The following is a 19,854-nucleotide window of genomic DNA, read 5'->3' on the forward strand; positions in this document are numbered from 1 at the left end:
GTGCCACCTGGAGTTCCATTCTGGAGAAAGGCATGATAAAAATATTTTAGAATGACTAAATCTACATTAGATAAGAGCCTTAGCTGTTCCACTCTCTCTGCCTTCTCTGTTCTGAATGAGGACAATGGCTTGGCTTCATGATTGTCTTCTAGTATGTTCCTAAGGTCTTCTGTGGCCCACTTTGATGTCCAAGGTTGCATAAAGCTGCTTAGAACTTCTGTGATGTCAAAGCAGCGGAACAAAGAGCAGCCCAGGAGCCATGCAGAGACTCACTGTGCTATCAGGCAGGTGATGGCATCGAAAGATGCAAGGCAGGTGGAGAGATATGAGAGGCTGAGGAGCAGGCAAGAGTGGAGAGGTTAGAGGAGAGTGTTGCAAGCAGTGGTATAGCATGGGTTGCCAGTGCCCAGGGCCATGCAGAGTGGGGGTGGATGGGATGGAGGGAAATGGATGTAGTATGCATGTACATTCAACTGCCTAATGGTGTCACCCAGGAGCTCAAAACCAAAGAGATAAGAAAAGAAGAGTCATTCCATTGTCTGGAGAGGTCACTTCCTGATTTGCATGTTTTCAACAGAGCCCAGAGATGGAAGCGCACAGCTGCACCGGGTGTTGAAATTTTGCACCACTAACAATTTTGCACCCGAGGCAACCACCCTTGTGCTTCCCTCTCCCCCATGTTGCAAGGCCATCAGCACCGTTCGGAAGGCCCAGAGCCATCTGTTACAGTCTGTGTGACCATGTCACTCAATCATAAATTTGGGAGGATCCTGCATTTATGCAGGGTGTTACATGAAGGAAAACTCCTGTCCTTTTCAGACCTGTATGCTATCTTGTGTTGCTTTCAGCTAAGGTGCTGTAAATTCTAGCGAGTAAGGATATCAGCAGCACACCTGCACAATGGAACCTTCAGGAAAATACCCACTTGAACAGTGGTCCAAATAACAGGAAGGCATTAATTGTCTCATACTGTTCCCCACCCCACCCACCCACAAAGACACTTGCAAATGGGAACAGCTGATACATCAACAATATATACACACATGTAGCTGTTTAGTATGCAAGGCACACTCCAACATGCATAGACAGGTGGATATCGATGCAATTAGCATATCTGAGCACATAGGTGCCAATTTGCAAATACCCCAACTGCAGGTGCATGGGCAAATACTGCTGGAATAATCAATGCATCCACATTTAAATTTTCAGCCTATGGGGCCATGTCTATTTATGAACGTATGTTTGCAATTTGATAGTTAGTGTAGTAGCACTGCTGACTGATGCGGCTCAAAGTGTGATGTGTTATATGGATAGGACTGCCAATTTCCACAAATATAAGCTTGTGATAAGTATGTGAATATATCACCTTTGAATTACTAACCTTCACAAACACTCATTCAGGGATTTTACTTGTCCCTTCCACTGTCATTCCAGCAGACTGAGAAGGCGTCTTTGTGATATTCTGCTAATCTGTTTGGAAGCAAGTATCATTCCGCTTCGGCATTGTTTGACAGGTAGAACATCTACCAATGGTTCCTAGATCAGGATAGCTTAGCTACAGCAGTCTAGGCACTGGTAACCTCCAGACTGGATTACAGCAATGTGCTCTGTGTGGGGCTTCCCTTAAGGCAGGTCTGGAAGCTGTAGCAGCACAAAATGCTGTTAAAGGGGCTGACCTATTGACACTGCAGAACACCTGTGCTGAAACAACTGCACTGGCCACCAGTGTGAGAGTTTTTAGTTTTTGCTATTGGCTTATAAGGCCCTGAACAAGTTGGAGCCTGGTTGCTTCCAAAACATTTTACCTTGTATATCTCAGCTCACACACTGGCTACTCTTAGTGGTGTTGTATGTTCCCGAAGTTCACCTTCTGTCCACTAAGACCAGGGCCTTTAGTGTGGTGGCACCTGTCTTTTGGAATGTGCTTCCAATGAACACCAGGAGGCACCTACAGATATTGCCATTTAGGTGCCTAATCAAAACTCATCTTTTTACCTGGGCTTTTCATGAATGGGGATCCGGTTATGTTGATGCATTAATCTGATCTGCCTATTTGTGCCTATTTCATGAACGTAATTTTATTGTTGGATTTTGCTGCTCAGTGCCGCGAGATATTTTTCTCTTAATGTTGGCAGTGTATACCTTTTTTTTTTTTTTTGCAGATAAGTAATAATAACAATAAATGGGGACTTAATTCTACAGAATTAAGGCTCCAGTGTAGCTGGAACTATGCAGAACAGTTTCCCATGTGTATAGATTTTCCTTCAGGCTGGTTGGGGAGCTTCTACTTGTGCCAATCTTGCTCAGACAACTGGGGAGGGGGGCGGAATGCTTAGTTGAGCTTCTGGTTGCTTTTGACAAACAATTAGCATAAGGGGCTTAGTTGGGTGAGGAGAAGCAGGGAGTCGCTGAAGCCAAATGCTACAGAATTTCAATTCTTCTCCACAAGTCCCTTCTACTAATCTACTCTGGACAGAAAGAAACCAGAAAATCTGGCAGAGCGTTGGCTCCTTCGCGTTTCTTTCTCTTGTAATAACATCGTATTTCTGAAGGCCGAACTGGAAGTTAAATGGAAAGTGCGGCTGTCTCCCCAGTAACATCTGTTAAAGGAAATATATGATGCAACACCATCTTGTTCAGTGTTTCCTCACCACCTAGGAGCAGAAGCCAATGAACGGGAACAAGCAAAGTGCTGAGTGCAGTGACATCACATTGTGTATTTTGTTAGGGTTGCCATATTTCAAAAAACTTGAGCTTTTTTTAGACAAACCCCAAAGTTGTTGAGCTTCCCCCCAAAAACCACTGAAACATGATTTTTCATTTTTTGACTTGATCCAGGACAAAGCGCCACCTTTCGGAAAATTCCTGCCCGACATCAATTCCGCCTTTGAAATCCCAGCAATGTCTGGCAAAATCCAGGTGTGTGGCTGCCCTAATTTTATTTGCAAGGCACACTGTGGAGATGAGGATCCAAAAGTGTGATGCATCTGGAGTTGGACTCCCCATCTTCAGGTGATCAATCTGTTCCCTGAATATACTGCTTCTGAATGTAAGTAGATGCTCAGTCGCCCCACCATCCAAAATATTCACTATGCATGCAAAACTAAGGATCAGCTTTCCCCCTAATGCCTAGTTTTCTACGTATGTGTTGCACGAAGGAGCAGGGCATGTGAGACCTCAGCTGCAGGGTGATGTGTTATGGCCCAAACACAGGCTTACCACCAGCCAATAGGCCAGTACAAATGTTTATATGGGAAGGCCTAGGATCTGTATAGGCATCATTGTGCAAAACTAGGGATGTAAGGAAGCAGCAGGTTTCGGCCGTGTCCTGTGGTCGTTGCAGTCAGAGCTGTTTCTGTTCTGCCCCAGTTCATCTTCCACAAAATCCTACGTTATATGGCTTCACTATACGTTATGATCAAAACTAATTTCAATAGAAGGAAACAGCAAAAATAATGCAGAAAATAACACAATCATCTACTGTACATAGTAAATACCACTCATCTTTGCTTGATTGATATCCATTCGTGACCCTGGATAAGCATGGATATTGCGGCAATTTATGCTCCTGTTTTCCTTTTCCTATGGAATTCTCCAACATCCCTATGGGAAACCTGCACTGTATCCAGGATCTTCAGCTTCCCAGTGGTTCATCATAGGAGTGGAAGCACAAATGACTACCTCCTTCTTCCCCAATGTGCCAGGACGGACATTGTTCAAGGCTGGACTGCTAAACAGTTAACCCAGCCCCACTTCGTAGTGAGGTCTCACCTGGGCAGAATCAAGGCACAAATGGACAAGTGTTACAAAGAAATTCTTTAAGAGCCAGGCCTAAAATCCATCTGCTGTGCATTCAGCCACTTTCAAAGTGCTAAAATAAAAACCCATTAGGAGCCTTTGGGGGTGATGGCAAGTTGCAGCCCAGGTGCAGCAGCTAATATTCCAGAAAATGAAATAAATCTACCGGATGCTGCTAACTGAAAGCTTGCAGGCTATTATGAAAATAAATCTGGTTTGAGTTATTCACATGCAAAAAAAAAAGGGGGGAGGTTTTTTTTGCAAAAGGTAAAACAATTTTGGAAAGAGCAGAAAGGTCAGGAACTTAGGGTGCTTATGCTGGTGTGTGAGACGGAGGAACTTTGTCTAGGCCTATAACAGCCTGAATGGGCATCATTTGAACAATGACAGTTGTGTTGCCTTTTGTTCTCCCCTGCAAGTAAGGGCACTGGCTCTAGCTGTATCAACAGTAATTTTTCAAAAGCCGGGAGGAGGAATTGAAGCAGGTACTCAGGGGAGATGTACGTTCGTTCTTTATGCAATGGGGACGATGCAAGGAAACCGTGCAGAAACAGCTGGATTTAAATATGCCCTGTTTATCAAATAATATATTTTTAAAACTTGCTGGCATGCCCTAAAATCTATGGGCAGGCATGTCATTTATAATGTTAAACACAACCCCTACCTCCAAGCAGTGAGAGACTCAGGGGGTTCCAAGCACTTTCCCAGAGTTTGGTATCCTTAGAATGAAGGTCAGTGGAGACTGTGGTGTCTTTAGGGCATATGGTTTTATTTACACATACAACCTGAGCAGAGTGGCAGAGTTAGCTGCATGGGCACCTGGAGCAGTGGCCGTGCCATGCACCGATGGGGCGATCTGCGGGGCACGGGGCGGTGGAGTGAGCCCCCGCGGTGTACCCTTTTGTCACCCCCCTCAGAGATGACACCCGGGGAGGACCACCCCCCCCGCCTGAGCATAGGATGGAGGGTGCACAGCATTAACATCCCCAAAGACCTTGCTTCCCCATTAGGTTTCCAAAGAAGCACAGAAGTTCAGCACAGAGCAAGACATGTGTCCCCCCCCCCCACTTCCAGTCTGCTTCCAGCTCACACATGCACAATGCTGTTGTTTCCAGTCTGCAAAAAAATATATTACTCACTTGTTTTGTTTTTAACTCCTAAGAACATGGTGAAAGATGGGTGGACCAGTGCACACCTCTTTTGCCAGCCCTTCTTATGAGTAACAACAGGGTAAGGCATAGAAGCCCACTGGGCTGGCAGTAAAGCCAAGAATTGATCTGCACCTTGTTTCTATGCTAAACGTGCAAGAGGTGAAATTCCACCCTGCTCATCCAACCAAGTGGAGCAGAGGAAAGGGTGGTGGTGGAGAAGCAGAAATTGTTCCACTCCTCCGCGGTCAACCTGCTGAGCTTTGGTGCCAGGCGTGTAGCTTCACCTGGTCCACATCTAATGCACAAGTGCTTCAGACTGCCAGAGAAGCAGATGAGCACTGCACCCCTTTTCTGGCTTGCTTACTCACCTGGGTGAAATTCCTAATCACCATAGGTAACTAAAAGAGTAGTTGAAACAAGGTACATATGCACAAACTTTCTTTCTCTCTGCGAAAGTCAGCCAAAACACATCTGGTCCACAGAGTTCTGACTGCACTGGTCCCCCATCCATCCAACAGATGGAGCAGTCTCAGGAATGTATAGCTAGCTTTTGAGTATCAGCATGATTATTGTCTCCAGAAAAAAGTACTTATGGAGAAAGGGAATGCTGAAGTTGTGGGTTGGATTTGAGCCAGTAAGCAAGCTACAGCTTTGTATTCTCCAACAACTGTTGTAGAGCCTGGTTCTCTCTTACATTGTGGGTGGATGCAAAAAATACAGGCAAGAGAGAAAAGGTAGAACACTCTGCTAAACATCAAGAGAAACTTCCTAAGGGTAAGATCTGTTTGAAAATGGCACAGACCTTCTTGCGGGTCTCTCCTTTGCTAGAGGCATTTAAACAGAGGCTGGGCAGGCAACTGTCAGAGATGCTATAGCTGTATCCTGTACTGCCAAACCTGTACTGAGCAGGGGCTGGAACTAGCACACCACCCTTCAAACTGGAAAAAAAATATGTTATGATCAGATGAGCTGTTAACCACAGTGTTATGCAACAAGTCCACCCAGCTCTGGAAACTGTGGCACTGCTGTTGTACCCTGTTGTTGGCATTCAGTGACATTGACATATTGCCTCTGAACTTGTACATTCCACAGAGACTAAGAGCCATTGAGAGGCCATAGCAACTTCAAGGTCATAAAGGAATTCCCATGCAAGTTATCCTGTGTCAGACCCTTGGTCCATCTAACTCAATATTCTCTGGCACTGACTGGCAACAGATCTCAATGATTTCGTCTCCAGCCCTTCCTGAAAGTGCCAGGGATTCAACCTGAGACCTTTGGTGTGCAAATGTCGTGGACTGGTTAGACACAGAGGAATGGTGAGAGGAACCAGCTGGGGAAGCACCAAGGGAAGAAGGCTCACAGCCCAGGGAGTGGTGGTGGGATAACAATGAGTGGTCAACAGAGAAGAGGGAGAAGACCAGGAAGAGGAGGCATCAGAAACTGAAGGGGCAACAGGGTTTTGTGAGCTGGGAGAGTCTGTGGCAGAGTGTGATGGCCTGGGACTCGGGCTCAGACTCAGAACCAGAGGGGTCTCAGTCCACACCAGATCCTTTGCCTCAGGCATCATCTGAACCAAGTCTGGGGCCTGATCCTGAAGAGTCCCAGTCTGCACAGTTGCCCCTGCAGAAAACACCAGCTGGGCCGAGTCAGGGGCCTGAGCCTGCCCTGGCTCCAGATGTGGGGATTACCTCATTGCCTTCAGCTGAGCTATCACAGCTGCTCCACTACCGGTTGGGTCAGGGGAGGCTGAGGTGGCCTCTGGGTCTAGTAACCCACCGACGTCTCCCGAGCTGCAGAGACTAAGGTCTGAGAGAAGGAGAGACCTGAGTACTCACAGGAGGAGTGCTCGCCTTTGGGCAAAACAGGGAGGTGAGTCGCCGGGAGATCAGGACCAGCTATTACCCCGACAAAGATAAAAGGCTGTTGGACCCTGCCCCAGGTTGCAGGAACAACATTGCTGTATGCCAGATCCTGCCTGAGATCCTGTGTTTGACCGTGCCTGGTTTCCTGCCTTGGCCCTGTCAGACTGACACCTAGGGAACCTTCAGATTCTGGACCAGACCTGGACTGCATTTCTCAGTTTACTCCTGGGGCCAGCACACACAGAAAAGACCAGAGGCAGAAGCAGGAGAGGAGGAAGGTGAAGAAGAAGAAGAAGAAGAAAGAAGAAGAGGAGGAGGAGGAGGAGGAGTTTGGATTTGATATCCCGCCTTTCACTCCCTTTATGGAGTCTCAAAGAGGCTAACATTCTCCTTTTCCCTTCCTCCCCCACAACAAACACTCTGTGAGGTGAGTGGGGCTGAGAGACTTCAGAGAAGTGTGACTGGCCCAAGGTCACCCAGCAGCTGCATGTGGAGGAGCGGGGAATCGAACCTGGTTCCCCAGATTACGAGACTACCGCTCTTAACCACTACACCAAACTGGCTCTCCAGGGATGAGTCTGGCTTGTGAAGAGTCATGGGGGTCTTCTTCTCCTCCCTTGTCTTTCATGCTTCTTCTGGTTCTGGGAGAGGTTGGAGGTGCACAGGAGATGTTGGCTGCATGCAGGCACAGTCTCTGCTTCCTTGGAAAGAGCTCTGGAGAGGAGGGGTCTTAGACGGCTGTGAGGAGTTAGGGACTTTCAGTCTCAGCAACTGATTTTCATGGAGTAAGACCACTGGGAATGAGCTGCTGTGCTCATTAGGCCTGACACTCAGCCAAGTCTGTGGAGCTTTTGCTAATAAAGAGGTAACTCCAACTTTGAAATATGGGATTACAGACTGGCGCGCTTCTGTGTGACAGCAAAGGATGTTTTCTACCACTGAGCAAACACAACCATACAATGAACTTTCCACCATGAACTATTTTCAGCAGTGGAGACTGAGCCCTGATATCCCTGTGTTCAGTACAGCATTTAAAAGGGAACACCACATTCACACATTTGAATCTTCTCTCCCCAAGTGGCCAGGACTTTCTTCTACAGTGGTACCTCGGGTTACAGACACTTCAGGTTACAGACTCTACTAACCCAGAAATAATAATAATAATAATAATAATAATAATAATAATAATAATAAAAAATTTTATTTGTATCCCGCCCTCCCCAGCCGAAGCTGGGCTCAGGGCGGCTAACAACAATCAAAACAATCAAACAATCAGATAATTGCACATTCTAAAAATATTTCATTATAAAAATCAATTGAAATCAAATTAATGGCAACTGATTAAGCAAGATTCTGTGCAGGTTGCCAGAGGAGGGAGTCAGGCTGTGCCCTGACCAAAGGCCTGGTGGAACAACTCTGTCTTGCAGGCCCTGCGGAAAGATGTCAGGTCCCGCAGGGCCCTAGTCTCTTGTGACAGAGCGTTCCACCAGATTGGAGCCGCAGCCGAGAAGGCCCTGGCTCTAGTTGAGGCCAGCCTAACCTCTCTGAGTACCTCGGGTTAAGAACTTTGCTTCAGGACGAGAACAGAAATCATGCAGTGGCAGTGGGAGGCCCCATTAGCTAAAGTGGTGCTTCAGGTTAAGAACAGTTTCAGGTTAAGAACAGACCTCCAGAATGAATTAAGTACTTATCCCGAGGTACCACTGTACTCCATTGGCTGCTGTCCCAACTCAGTTTACCCAAAGTGATGTGGGGGGCTGGTGCTTGGAGGGCCAACTGTCATAATATTAGAATCCAGGCCCTCAAATTAAGTTCTTAACCTGACGTACCACTGTATTAGGGAACTGAAGTAAATATGGAGTGAGAAAGGAAAACCCCGGTCCTTGCCTGGATTTGCTTGCAAAATTTTGGATTGTGCTGACACTGTTGTATTGTGCGGGTCATGTTTATATCGATGAGTTTTAAGTCAAGAGAGTGACTTCCCAATGGAAAGCATCTGGTGGGGATAAGTTAGCATTTGCTCAAAGACAATGAAGTCTAACGTAGCTGTACTGGAAGCCATTGTTTCACAGCATTGGCCCGGTGATTTTCTGGGAAGTAAAGTGCTTCTCTCAAAAATGGATCAATTAAGGCATCCTTCAGCTGCCTGCCTGCTCAAGTTTGTCCTCTCGCCAACAGCTAATCAGTCCCTCGGTTCCACAACAGCTTCTTTCCTAGCTAGTCTTTCCAAGGATCCAAACACTTCTTTTCAAAACAACTGTGCTTGTGTAATTTATAGATACTGTACTTCCATATTTTTGAAAAGGGAAAAAACACAAAAACTCAACTGGCCTCTAATTTGATTTGTAATGTCCCCCAAAAGCCATTCTAGCAAAATCTCTTTTTAACTGTGGCTAATTACGCACATGCGGTTGCGAGATACCAAAAATAAGAGCATCTGATATCATGTTTATTATTTCCTCCACAAAGGGGAAAATCATAAATTCTTTTTAATGGGATCTTTAATAATAAAAAAGAACATAATCATTACTATCAAAAGATGAACGGCTTCCATGGGGTTTAACTCACCAGCACTTTGTCTGATTACATCCCTGTTATACTCACAGCATTAATTACTGGAGCCTAATTAGACAAAATTGCAATGTAAACCCTAATGAAAACTAGTCTGACATACTCTTAGTGCTATCCTGTCTCCATGCTAGTTTACCTTTACATCAGAGGAACCTTTACATCCAGATGATGCTGGACTCCGAAGACTATCAGCAGCAGCCAGTGGTCAAGAGTGATGGGAGTTGTAATCCTGAAGGGTGATCACTTCCCCATCTCTGCTTTAGATAGTAGTTAACTGACACTTATTTTCTAAATGTCTATAGCATTCCAAAGTGCTTGGGCAGTCATGCTTTTTTACTCAGAAGCTCCTCTGCTTCTCCAAAGTATCTACACTCTAGATACCCTAAACCCTCCAGAAACACTCCAACATTTCTCTGATGAAAATAAGGACATCATCATCATCATCATTCATACCCCACCCATCTGAATGGGTTGCTCCAGCCACTCTGGGCAGCTTCCAACATATATAAAAACATAATAAAACATGAAACAACTTCCCTATCCAGGGCTGCCTTCAGATGTCTCATAAAGGTTGTATGGTTACTTAACTCCTTGGCTTGGGGCTTGCATAACTTCATGCCCTCCAACATTTCTCTAATGAAAATAGAGATGTCCTAAGAAAAGCTGGGCATTCCAGGATCAAATCAGAAACCGGGACAGCTTCTGCAAATTCAGGACTGCCTCTGGAAAATAGGGACACTTGGAAGGTCTGAGGTTCTAGATTCTGGAGGTGGTGTGTGGTTGTGGTCAGTGCCATATATGCAGAGGAACCACCTTCTTTATGAAACTTGCATATTCTTGGGCTGTCTGGGTTACACAATGCACCTAGAGTGTTTGCTCCACATAAGAAATTCAGCTTTTTAGCTTTTGAGATGACAGTTTCCATTGGAAGAGGGGGAAAGCTTTTTTTAAAAAAACAACAACAATAGGAACATTTCTGGTTGAGCAAAATGGATGATGGCTCTTCCCACGCAAGATACCCCAATTCAGATAGATTTTTTCAAAGCAGCCCTTTCCTTTTTCATGCTTAAGGGATCTTTCTTTATTATCATTGTGTGGGCAGGATAATTGCTTTGAAGGGACAAAGGATAACTTACAAGTTCTGGAAAACAGCTACGCTGTCATGTGATCCTGCTTAAACACCTTTCATAGTTTCGATCAGAGCAGTTAATACACAGAAACGTATGGTGAGAATTACTGGAGAATTACACAAAGACACCCCCACACCCCCATGAAAATGTGGGCAGAGCCCCCAAACATATAAATACATTCATAAAGCAGACAGACAGAGTCCTATCCCTTTCCAAATGATAACTCATCCCCTTCCTTTCAAAAGGTTGATGGTCTGATAGCCTCTGGCCACAGATTTATGGTCTCTCCTCTGGAGCTCTGTAAAAGTCTAAGTATTAGAAGGAAGTTATGTGCCTCTTTACTCTCGCCTTTGACACCTGCCATGTGTTTTGTGAGGTCCACCCTACAACTCCATCATCCCTACCCACTAGGACGTGGGTGGCGCTGTGGTCTAAACCACTGAGCCTAGTCTTTGGCTTGCTGATCAGAAGGTTGGAGGTTCAAACCCCCACGACGGGGTGAGCTCTCGTTGCTCTATTATTACATTTATATCCTACCTTTAAAGGGGTGCCGGTGGCGTTGTGGTATGAAACACTGAGCCTCTTGGGCTTGCTGATCGGAAGGTCGGTGGTTCAAATCCCCGTGACGGGGTGAGCTCCCATTGCTTTCTCCCAGCTCCTGCCAACCTAGCAGTTCAAAAGCACACCAGTGCAAGTAGATAAATAGGTACCGCTCCAGCGGGAAGGTAAATGGTATTTCCGTGCGCTACTCTGGTTTCCGTCATGGTGTTCTGTTGTGTCAGAAGCGGTTTAGTCCTTCTGGCCACATGACCTGGAAAGCTGTCTGTGAACAAACACTGGCTCCCTCGGTCTAAAGCAAGATGAGCGCTGCAACCCCATAGTCGCCTTTGGCTGGATTTACCCTTACCTGCTAGCTAGGGATGATGGGAGTTGTAGTCCAACAAAATCTGGAGACCCAACTTTGAGAAACACTGTAAGGATTCTTTAGCATAAATGCTCTTCTCCTGCTCTTCTTAAGGAAAGGGATGTATTTCATACTCTGCTGTATGTTTATTGGGATCCCTCTGTCTTAGGAGACAATGGAGTGCACCTCCGGAGGCGAAGTCAAACCACTATGCTAGCAGAAGTAGAGTGACCTCCCTGGGGCTCAAGGCTGGGCAGTGTGTATGGAGCTCCTGGGCTGCCCAGATGACCCCCTTCTCGGCCTTGCTGATGTAGACCAGGGGTCAGTAAACTGTTTCAGCAGGGGGCTGGTCCACTGTCCCTCAGACCTTGTGGTGGGCCGGACTATATTTTGGAAAAAAAATATGAACGAATTCCTATGCCTCACAAACAACCCAGAGATGCATTTTAAATAAAAGCACACATTCTGCTTATGTAAAAACACCAAGCAGGCCCCACAAATAACCCAGAGATGTATTTTAAATAAAAGAACACATTCTACTCATGTAAAAACATGCTGATTCCTGGACCGTCCACAGGCCAGATTTAGAAGGCGAGTGGGCCGGATCTGGCCCCCGGGCCTTAGTTTGCCTACCCATGATGTAGATCAAAGGAAAGCAGAGTGATATGTTTCGCACCAGCTGCGCTGCAGGAGTTGCCAGAAGAAGGTGTCCAAGCACCACCCAACTGCCTTAGGGACTCCACTTTGGATTTGAGTAGGGTTTACTCCTAAGACATTTCTTCTCTCGAAAAAATCCTGCAAGGCAGCAGAGGTTTAGTATCAGAGTTTCCCTTCTCCTAGGTGGGCTACCTTTTCATGTTGACGAGCCCCACCTGCCTCTAAAAGTGAAATAATAGTGTGGATGTGGTTGCGCTTTCAAAGCGCCATCAGCAATCTGGAGGAAAGTAATAATCCGATTGCCTGCCTCCAGCCATTGTAAAGGTGTTTCGGGACTCTTGCCATTTCTGCAGCAACTCAGATCAGTAAAATAGCTGCCTTTCTTGAATGCCTGCATACCTGCATGCACAGGTAATGTGACCAGTCCCTGAATTTTCAGCCATTTGCGAAGGATCCCTCCATTCTCCTTTTTGGCCTCAGGGTCCCAAGGGTGGTGAAGCTGACCCCTGCTCATGAGTTCGTTTGAAGGATAAACGAGATGAGAATTGCAAAGTGCTGAAAATGGTAAATTGCTGAGAAAAGTGTTAAGAGACATGATTATTATTAATAATAACGACACCGCCACAATAAATAATCCCGGCCGTGCTGTGTCCACAGCAAAATGCACCAGTAAGTGGAGGATGAAAGAGTTCTTTCATGACCTCCTTTACAGCTGAGCTGGCAATGCTTAAAGCTCCTTTAATGTTGTGACGGATGTGCTTAGTCAGCGAGGCAAGGTCACAAATTTCTTTTCCTCCCCAAGGGGCAGCTGTCCTGGGACACAACCTTTCACAGAATTTTTACAGATAGTTGGGGAAAGGCAGAGACAGTCAGGATGGATTAAGCCGTCCCTATCTCGGGAGATGCTGATAAATTCTTTGCTGCAGGAACCAGTGCATTGTGGGGCTTCGCCTACAGTTCCCAGCCAGCCAATATTTTACTGGTCTCAGGGCATGGTATGAAGGCACAGGATGCAGAGATCTTGATAAAGCTAAGCCAGTCTGGGCCAGGGGAATACCTGCACAGGAGATCACCTGGGGAACCCTAAGCACATTGCCTCGAGCTCCATGGTAGAAAGAAGGTGAGAGATAACCGTAATAAGTCACCCACAAGTGCAATAAGTAGCTCACAAGTCCTTTTTCTAGAAAGTGCAAAGCCACTTTGGCATCCATCACAGATTCATGGCAGAAAGCCTTCTTTGAGGGACTTCACTTAGTGCAGAGGTTCTCAACCTGAGAACCTGAGGCAATCTATCGAAAACAATGCTAACTAAACATTAGCCTTCATTCTAGATTTCTGCATCTTAGCACTGCATGTGCTGGCAAATGTGCAGGAGAATTACAATATGAGAGATGTAGCTGTATTAAGGGGGAGACAGTCGGGAAGTGGTTCGAAAAGTCAGTAGACAGCCATTGGGACTCTAGGAAGCAAGGAGGAAGAGAAGCCAAGGAACAACAGCTTGCAAGGTTGCAGGGAAGTAGACACTTGGGAGGGAACAGATAAGTGGTGGCAAGTAAGTCTGGAGGCTGGAGAAGGTCTAAGCTGTAGCGGTTCTCAACCTGGGTCCCCAGATGTTGTTGGACTACAACCCATCATCCCTGAGCTCTTGTCTTGCTAGCTAGGGGTGATGGGAGTTGTAGTTCAACAACATCTGGGGACCCACAGGTTGAGAAAGGCTGAGTTAATGGTTGCTGCTGCTAAGATTTGCGTATTTGCTTATTAAGTTTGTCTTCCACCCTTTCTCCTAAAGAGGCAGGGGTGGCAAACAAGTGATAAAACAGTAACACAGAGCTTTCCAAACTTTTCACGCTGGTGACACACTTTTTAGACATGCATTGCTTTGTGACACAGTAATTTGGTTTTACTCAGAAAACCAAACCCTTTCCAGTCCCAGGAAGAGCATAGGGAGCGTTTGCACGACACACCTAAACACTGCAGCCCACATGCTAATGTGTCGCGACACACAGTTGGGAAAGCTCTGCAGTAACAAAACAAAACCTTTTTTCTTACGTTTGTTATAAATTTGGAAAACTAATAAAAAAAATTCGGGGGAAAAAGAAAAAGAAGAAGAACTTAATTTGTTCTGGAGGTCCGTTCTTAACCTGAAACTGTTCTTAAGCTGAGGTACTACTTTAGCTAATGGGGCCTCCCACTGCCACCGCGCCGCCGCCATGCGATTTCTGTTCTCATCCTGAAGCAAAGTTCTTAACCTGGGGTACTATTTCTGGGTTAATGGAGTCTGCAACCTGGAGCGTCTGTAACCTTAGGTACCACTGTGCAGAAGAAGACTGGGAAAGATCTCAACTGAAAAAGCTTGTGGAAAGAGGAACGGACCAAAAGACAACAGAGACGGCAATTTTCTTATTTTTAATCACAGTGGGCTGATGCTACAATACTAAAGCACCAGTTCCTTCATTATGCAGAACACACTCCTATTAAGATGGTACTTGCAAGAGGGTCTCCCCTGCAGAGTGCAGTGATCAATTGAACAGGTAAGGGGTAAGATGGTCTTTGAAGTATCTTGCTCCCAAGTTGCACAGGGCAGTTTGCATTAAAATGTCAACTGAATGAATCCCTCCCCTATACAGCACATGAGTTCTCTTTCTCATAGGCATTAAAGGCTAAGCAAAAGCTATGAGGCAAAGGGCTGTTGCATGGATAAAATGGGGAAGAGCCATGTACACCACCTTGAGCTCCTTGGAGGAAACGTAGACTAAGGTAAAGGTAAGGTAAAGGACCCCTGGACAGTTAAGTCCAGTCAAAGGTGACTATGAGGGTGCGGCACTCATCTCGCTTTCAGGCCAAGGGAGCTGGTGTTTGTCCACAGACAGCTTTCCGGGTCATGTGGCCAGCATGACTAAACCACTTCTGGTGCAATGGGACACCATGACGGAAACCAGAGCCCACGGAAACGCTGTTTACTTTCCCGCCGCAGTGGTACCTATTTATCTACTTGCACTTGCTTGCTTTCAAACTGCCTGGTTGGTAGGAGCTGGGATAGAGCTCACCCCATGCACAGATTTGAACCACTGACCCAAGAGATATGCATAATCCAAGAGGCTCACTGGTTTAGACCTTTAAAGGTAGGATATAAATGTAATACTAGATAAGTAAACCTCATGCAGGAAACTATATCCAGAACTTGCAAGCAGATTTGGAAATTGCACAGAAATGTCAAGGTTTCCTGTCTATCTGGAGTGATGAAGAAAGACATTGGATCCGAAATGGTATTTGTGTCTCAGACTAAACTCTGTCTGGATTAAGCGTGTAGTACAGCACTTCCTGTAAAATTCTCATTCGGAAAGAATTTTGCTAGTTTTCTCATTTGGTGCTTGGTGTTTTCAATTAGAAACGAGCAATTTTTTAAATGTGAAAAATAGACAACCTCCTTATTATAACCAATAACATTCAATCCGCTGTGGTTTAATTACCCATGTCTAGTTTGCTTCACCACTGCAATGATCGTTTTTCTTCCCACAGCCTATGTTTATTTATAGTTTATTATAACTTTGCATGTAAATATAAAAAGTAAGTGAAAACAGAATTTCGAAACTGTTGACTGATAGAGAGCCATCCACTGATGATGATTTGGAAACTAACTATATGCATTACTCAGTGAAATCTTCATTAGGTTCCTGAGTACAATTTTTATGCCATAGGAGACACAACTATGTTCTAGAAGTACTTGAAAATTTTAAATAAAAGCTTCACACAAATCCTGAGCCAACAGGAACGTAAAAAGTTCACAGGTCTTAGATCTGCCTTTCCTAACTTGGTCCTTCCAGAGGTTTGGGACTACAATTGCGTGGTGAGTTCCCACCTCCCCCCGGAAAGAAAGACACAGGACACCAGTATTTAAGGTTAATGGGCGAAATAGGCCGCAACTTTATTGATTACAGGAATTGAGCGGTATTGGCTTAGGCATTGGTCCTATCGTCTAACCAGCTTCAGCCTGATTGCTTGAAGACCGGCAAGGGTTAATCACCAGAAGGGGGCGTCCTGCTGATGCACATCAACTAGGGGTCACCGCTCGGGGGCGTGCCTTAAGCCCACAGCTCCATAGGCTTTGGACAGGGCGATGCCCCCCGGAATCCTTTACCGGACTACCCTTTGACATTGGGGAAGGTGATGGCACTTCCTTCCCCCCTCTCATCTGCATAACAATACCCTTACCAATGCCTAGCCGCTACTCGCTCTCCGCCAATACCCTCAAACCTGTAAGCAATCCCTAATCCCAGAAGATATGTCGTCCAACCAGATATCATTTCCAGCATCCGAACGATGCACGGCATCATCTCTGTAGAGGGCCTCCTTGCTGAACTGGATGTTGGGGTGGCCAATGACACACATACCCAGAGCCACCACTATACGGCCATGAGAGTTGCAACCCAAAAGATCTCTAGGGCACCAGGTTGGGAAAAGCTTATCTCTATAGGCTTTGATCGCATATGAATAAAAGATGCACTGGAGAAATGTTACCTGGAGATTTATGCAAGAAATGTGCATGACTGAGTAAGTCGGAACAAGAGCGGCACTGTGTCTTGTGCTGTTATCAGCTGACATCCCAGGAACCATGTTGCTTATTAGCTGCACCACTTGATAACTTAAATGGCCTTACACGCTGGAAGCGCGAGGCAGACAATATTGCATTTAGGGAACTGAGCAGATTTAAACGATACTAATCTGAATGCAAAGGGTTCTTCAAATGTGTCGGTTTCATTTGCACAAATATGCATGGCAATCGCACTGGTGAAACAAAAGGGCGGCATGACAAATTGAAACATGAACTAGCAATGCGACGGGAAAGCAATAAAAGAAAACAGTTGTAGGTTTACATTTCTCAAATGCCATGTGATTTAATGTCATTATTGACAGACCCTCCCTGTGTCCCTATTTTCCAGGGGCAGTCCTGGATTTACAGAAGCCGTGCCGGTTTCTGAATTGATACAGGAATGTCCCGCTTTTCCTAAGGATGGGTCCATTTTCACTGGAGAGGTGCTGGAGGGTATGGAGTTATGCGACCCCCGTGCCAAGGAAATAATAATAATAATAATAATAATAATAATAATAATAATAATAATAATAATATATTATTTATACCCTGCCCATCTGGCTGGGTTTCTCCAGCCACTCTGGGCGGCTTCCAACAGAATATTAAAATACAATATCCTATTAAACATTAAAAGCTTGCCTAAACAGGGCTACCTTCAGGTGTCTTCTAAAAATCTGGTAGTTGTTTTTCTCTTTGACATCTGGTGGGAGGGTGTTCCATAAGGCGGGTGCCACTACCAAGTAGGCCCTCTGCCTGGTTCCCTGTAACTTGGCTTCTTGCAGTGAGGGAACCGCACTGGACCTCAGTGTCTGGGCAGAACAATAGGGGTGGAGATAAGTAACTATACAACCTTTAGAATACATCTGAAGGCAGCCCTGTTTAGGGAAGTTTAAAAATGTTTAACATTTTATTATGTTTTTATAGGTGTTGTGAAAGCTGCCCAGAGTGGTTGGGGCAAGCCAGTCAGATGGGTGTGGTATAAATGATAAAATTATAAGCATCATCATCATTAAATAGGATGTCCCTATTTTCATCAGAGAAATGTTGGACAGTATGGAGTTCAGACACGAAGCTTTGCCCATGCAATCTAAAATGGTACAGTCTGGAGGGCAGGGAGCTTTTCTATACTTTCAAATGTTCTCTTGCATAAAAATTTCCCTGCAGATGCAACATTAGCACAATAAACTGAGATGTGAGTTTTTAATGCTGCTTTTTTTTACCCACAGAGATCCCAGCCCCCATTTAATATGGGAGAATATTCAATCACAGCGACCCACCTGCAGCCTGAAGTGGTATATTCAGAATTTCAGGATTCCGCTGCCTCATTCTATTGTGTGTCTAGACCAGAACCTATATAAACTAGCCGGGCGAACCGTCTGGGAGCTTCTAAGAGAATCCATTGTCAATTGATGGACACAAGTTTTCTGACCTTGGAGTCACCTTGGCAGCTTGAACTAATTGTAAAGCCATGAACAGAAGAAGACTATATTATCTACCTCTCCCTTCCCCAAAACACATGGAAGACATAAGTGGGCCTGCCACATATGGACTTTATGGAACAAAGGCAAAGAGACAAACTGTGTTTCATTTCCATTTCCAGTTCTCTGTTTCTATGAATAGAGACGCTTGCTGCTTGGGTTTGCCAGCAGTAAATCTCAGCAGCTGTCGATGGAGACTATAACATAAAAACAGTCCTACTGCATCAGTCCAATGGTTCATTAAACCCAGTTCCTTGACTCTGACAGGGGTCAGCCCAGATGCTTCAGACCATGTAGAACAGCAAGGGGATGCTAATAAAGCACTTCGTCCCTGCTGCTCACTCCTAGCCTTCCATTTAGGTGTATGCTAAGCCCATGGCTAAGCCCATCGCGGGACACGGGTGGCGCTGTGGGTAAAATCTCAGTGCCTAGGACTTGCCGATCGCATGGTCGGCGGTTCGAATCCCCGCGGTGGGGTGAGCTCCCGTCTTTCAGTCCCAGCTCCTGCCCACCTAGCAGTTCGAAAGCACCCCTAAGTGCAAGTAGATAAATAGGTACCGCTTTATAGCAGGAAGGTAAATGGCGTTTCCGTGTGCTGCACTGGTGCTGGCTCGCCAGAGCAGCTTCGTCACGCTGGCCACGTGACCCAGAAGTGTCTCCGGACAGCGCTGGCCCCCGGCCTCTTAAGTGAGATGAGCGCACAACCCTAGAGTCAGACACGACTGGCCCGTACGGGCAAGGGTACCTTTACCTTTACCTTTAAGCCCATGGTTGCCCTAATCCTCTTAGTTATGATGATGGATGGTTTCAATTGCTGTGTCTAATGCCATACCCTCCAATGGTCCCAAGTTTCCAAGGACAATCCCGGAATGACAGAAGCCGTCCCGGTTTCTGATTTGATCCTGGAATGTCCCAGATTTCCTTTTCCTCCCCTCCACACCTCAGAGAACAATTAAACGCAGTGGGTGGGTGTGTAGGTGCAAAAACAGAACTGTTTATACTGAAACTGAAGTTCATACACTAAATGAAGGAAATGGTGAAGCTGGCGATACAAACCCCTTCTTATAATTTGGAAGCAAAAGGTCACCAATCCGCTTTTAATTCTTGGATTGCAATGCTTCAGCAGCCCAAACTGAGATATCTATTAAATGATGATGACCCCCTAAGATCACTCATGGTTGCCAGATTCTTGATCAGCGTCCTATCCCTAAAGAAGAGAAACGGACTCCTGTGTGGCTCGGATAATCCCTTTAAACCATGATCTATGTTTTAGGATGTAATTAGGTGATATCACCATTGATGTCTTCTATTAATTTATGAGCAGAGGGCGATGTCTATGCTACAAATTTGTTGTAATGTACGATGTTGGTCTTTTGTTTTTGTTTTGCTTTGGTTCTTGTCTGTTGTTTTTTTTGTAAGTTTTGGCGGTTTTAAATTTGGAGGTTCAAGTACATTATGGTGGTATGGGAAACTGTCGTGTGACGGGCCAATGGCCGTAATAAAGATCAATCAATCAATCAATCAATCAATCAAATGCTTCAGCAGCCAGCCAGCCACCCCCCCTTTTTTAAGGAAACCTTGTGGATTGTTTATTACTTTATTGTAAATGGAGCCTTACACAGTCTACTGAGAAGTAAGTCTGACTGTATTCAATGGAGCTTACTTCCAGGTAACTGGGAGCCTTTTACTGCAATCCTAAGCATTTTTACTCA

This window comes from Podarcis melisellensis (assembly GCF_964234715.1).
Source record: "Podarcis melisellensis genome assembly, chromosome: 11".
Taxonomy (NCBI): Eukaryota; Metazoa; Chordata; class Lepidosauria; order Squamata; family Lacertidae; genus Podarcis; species Podarcis melisellensis.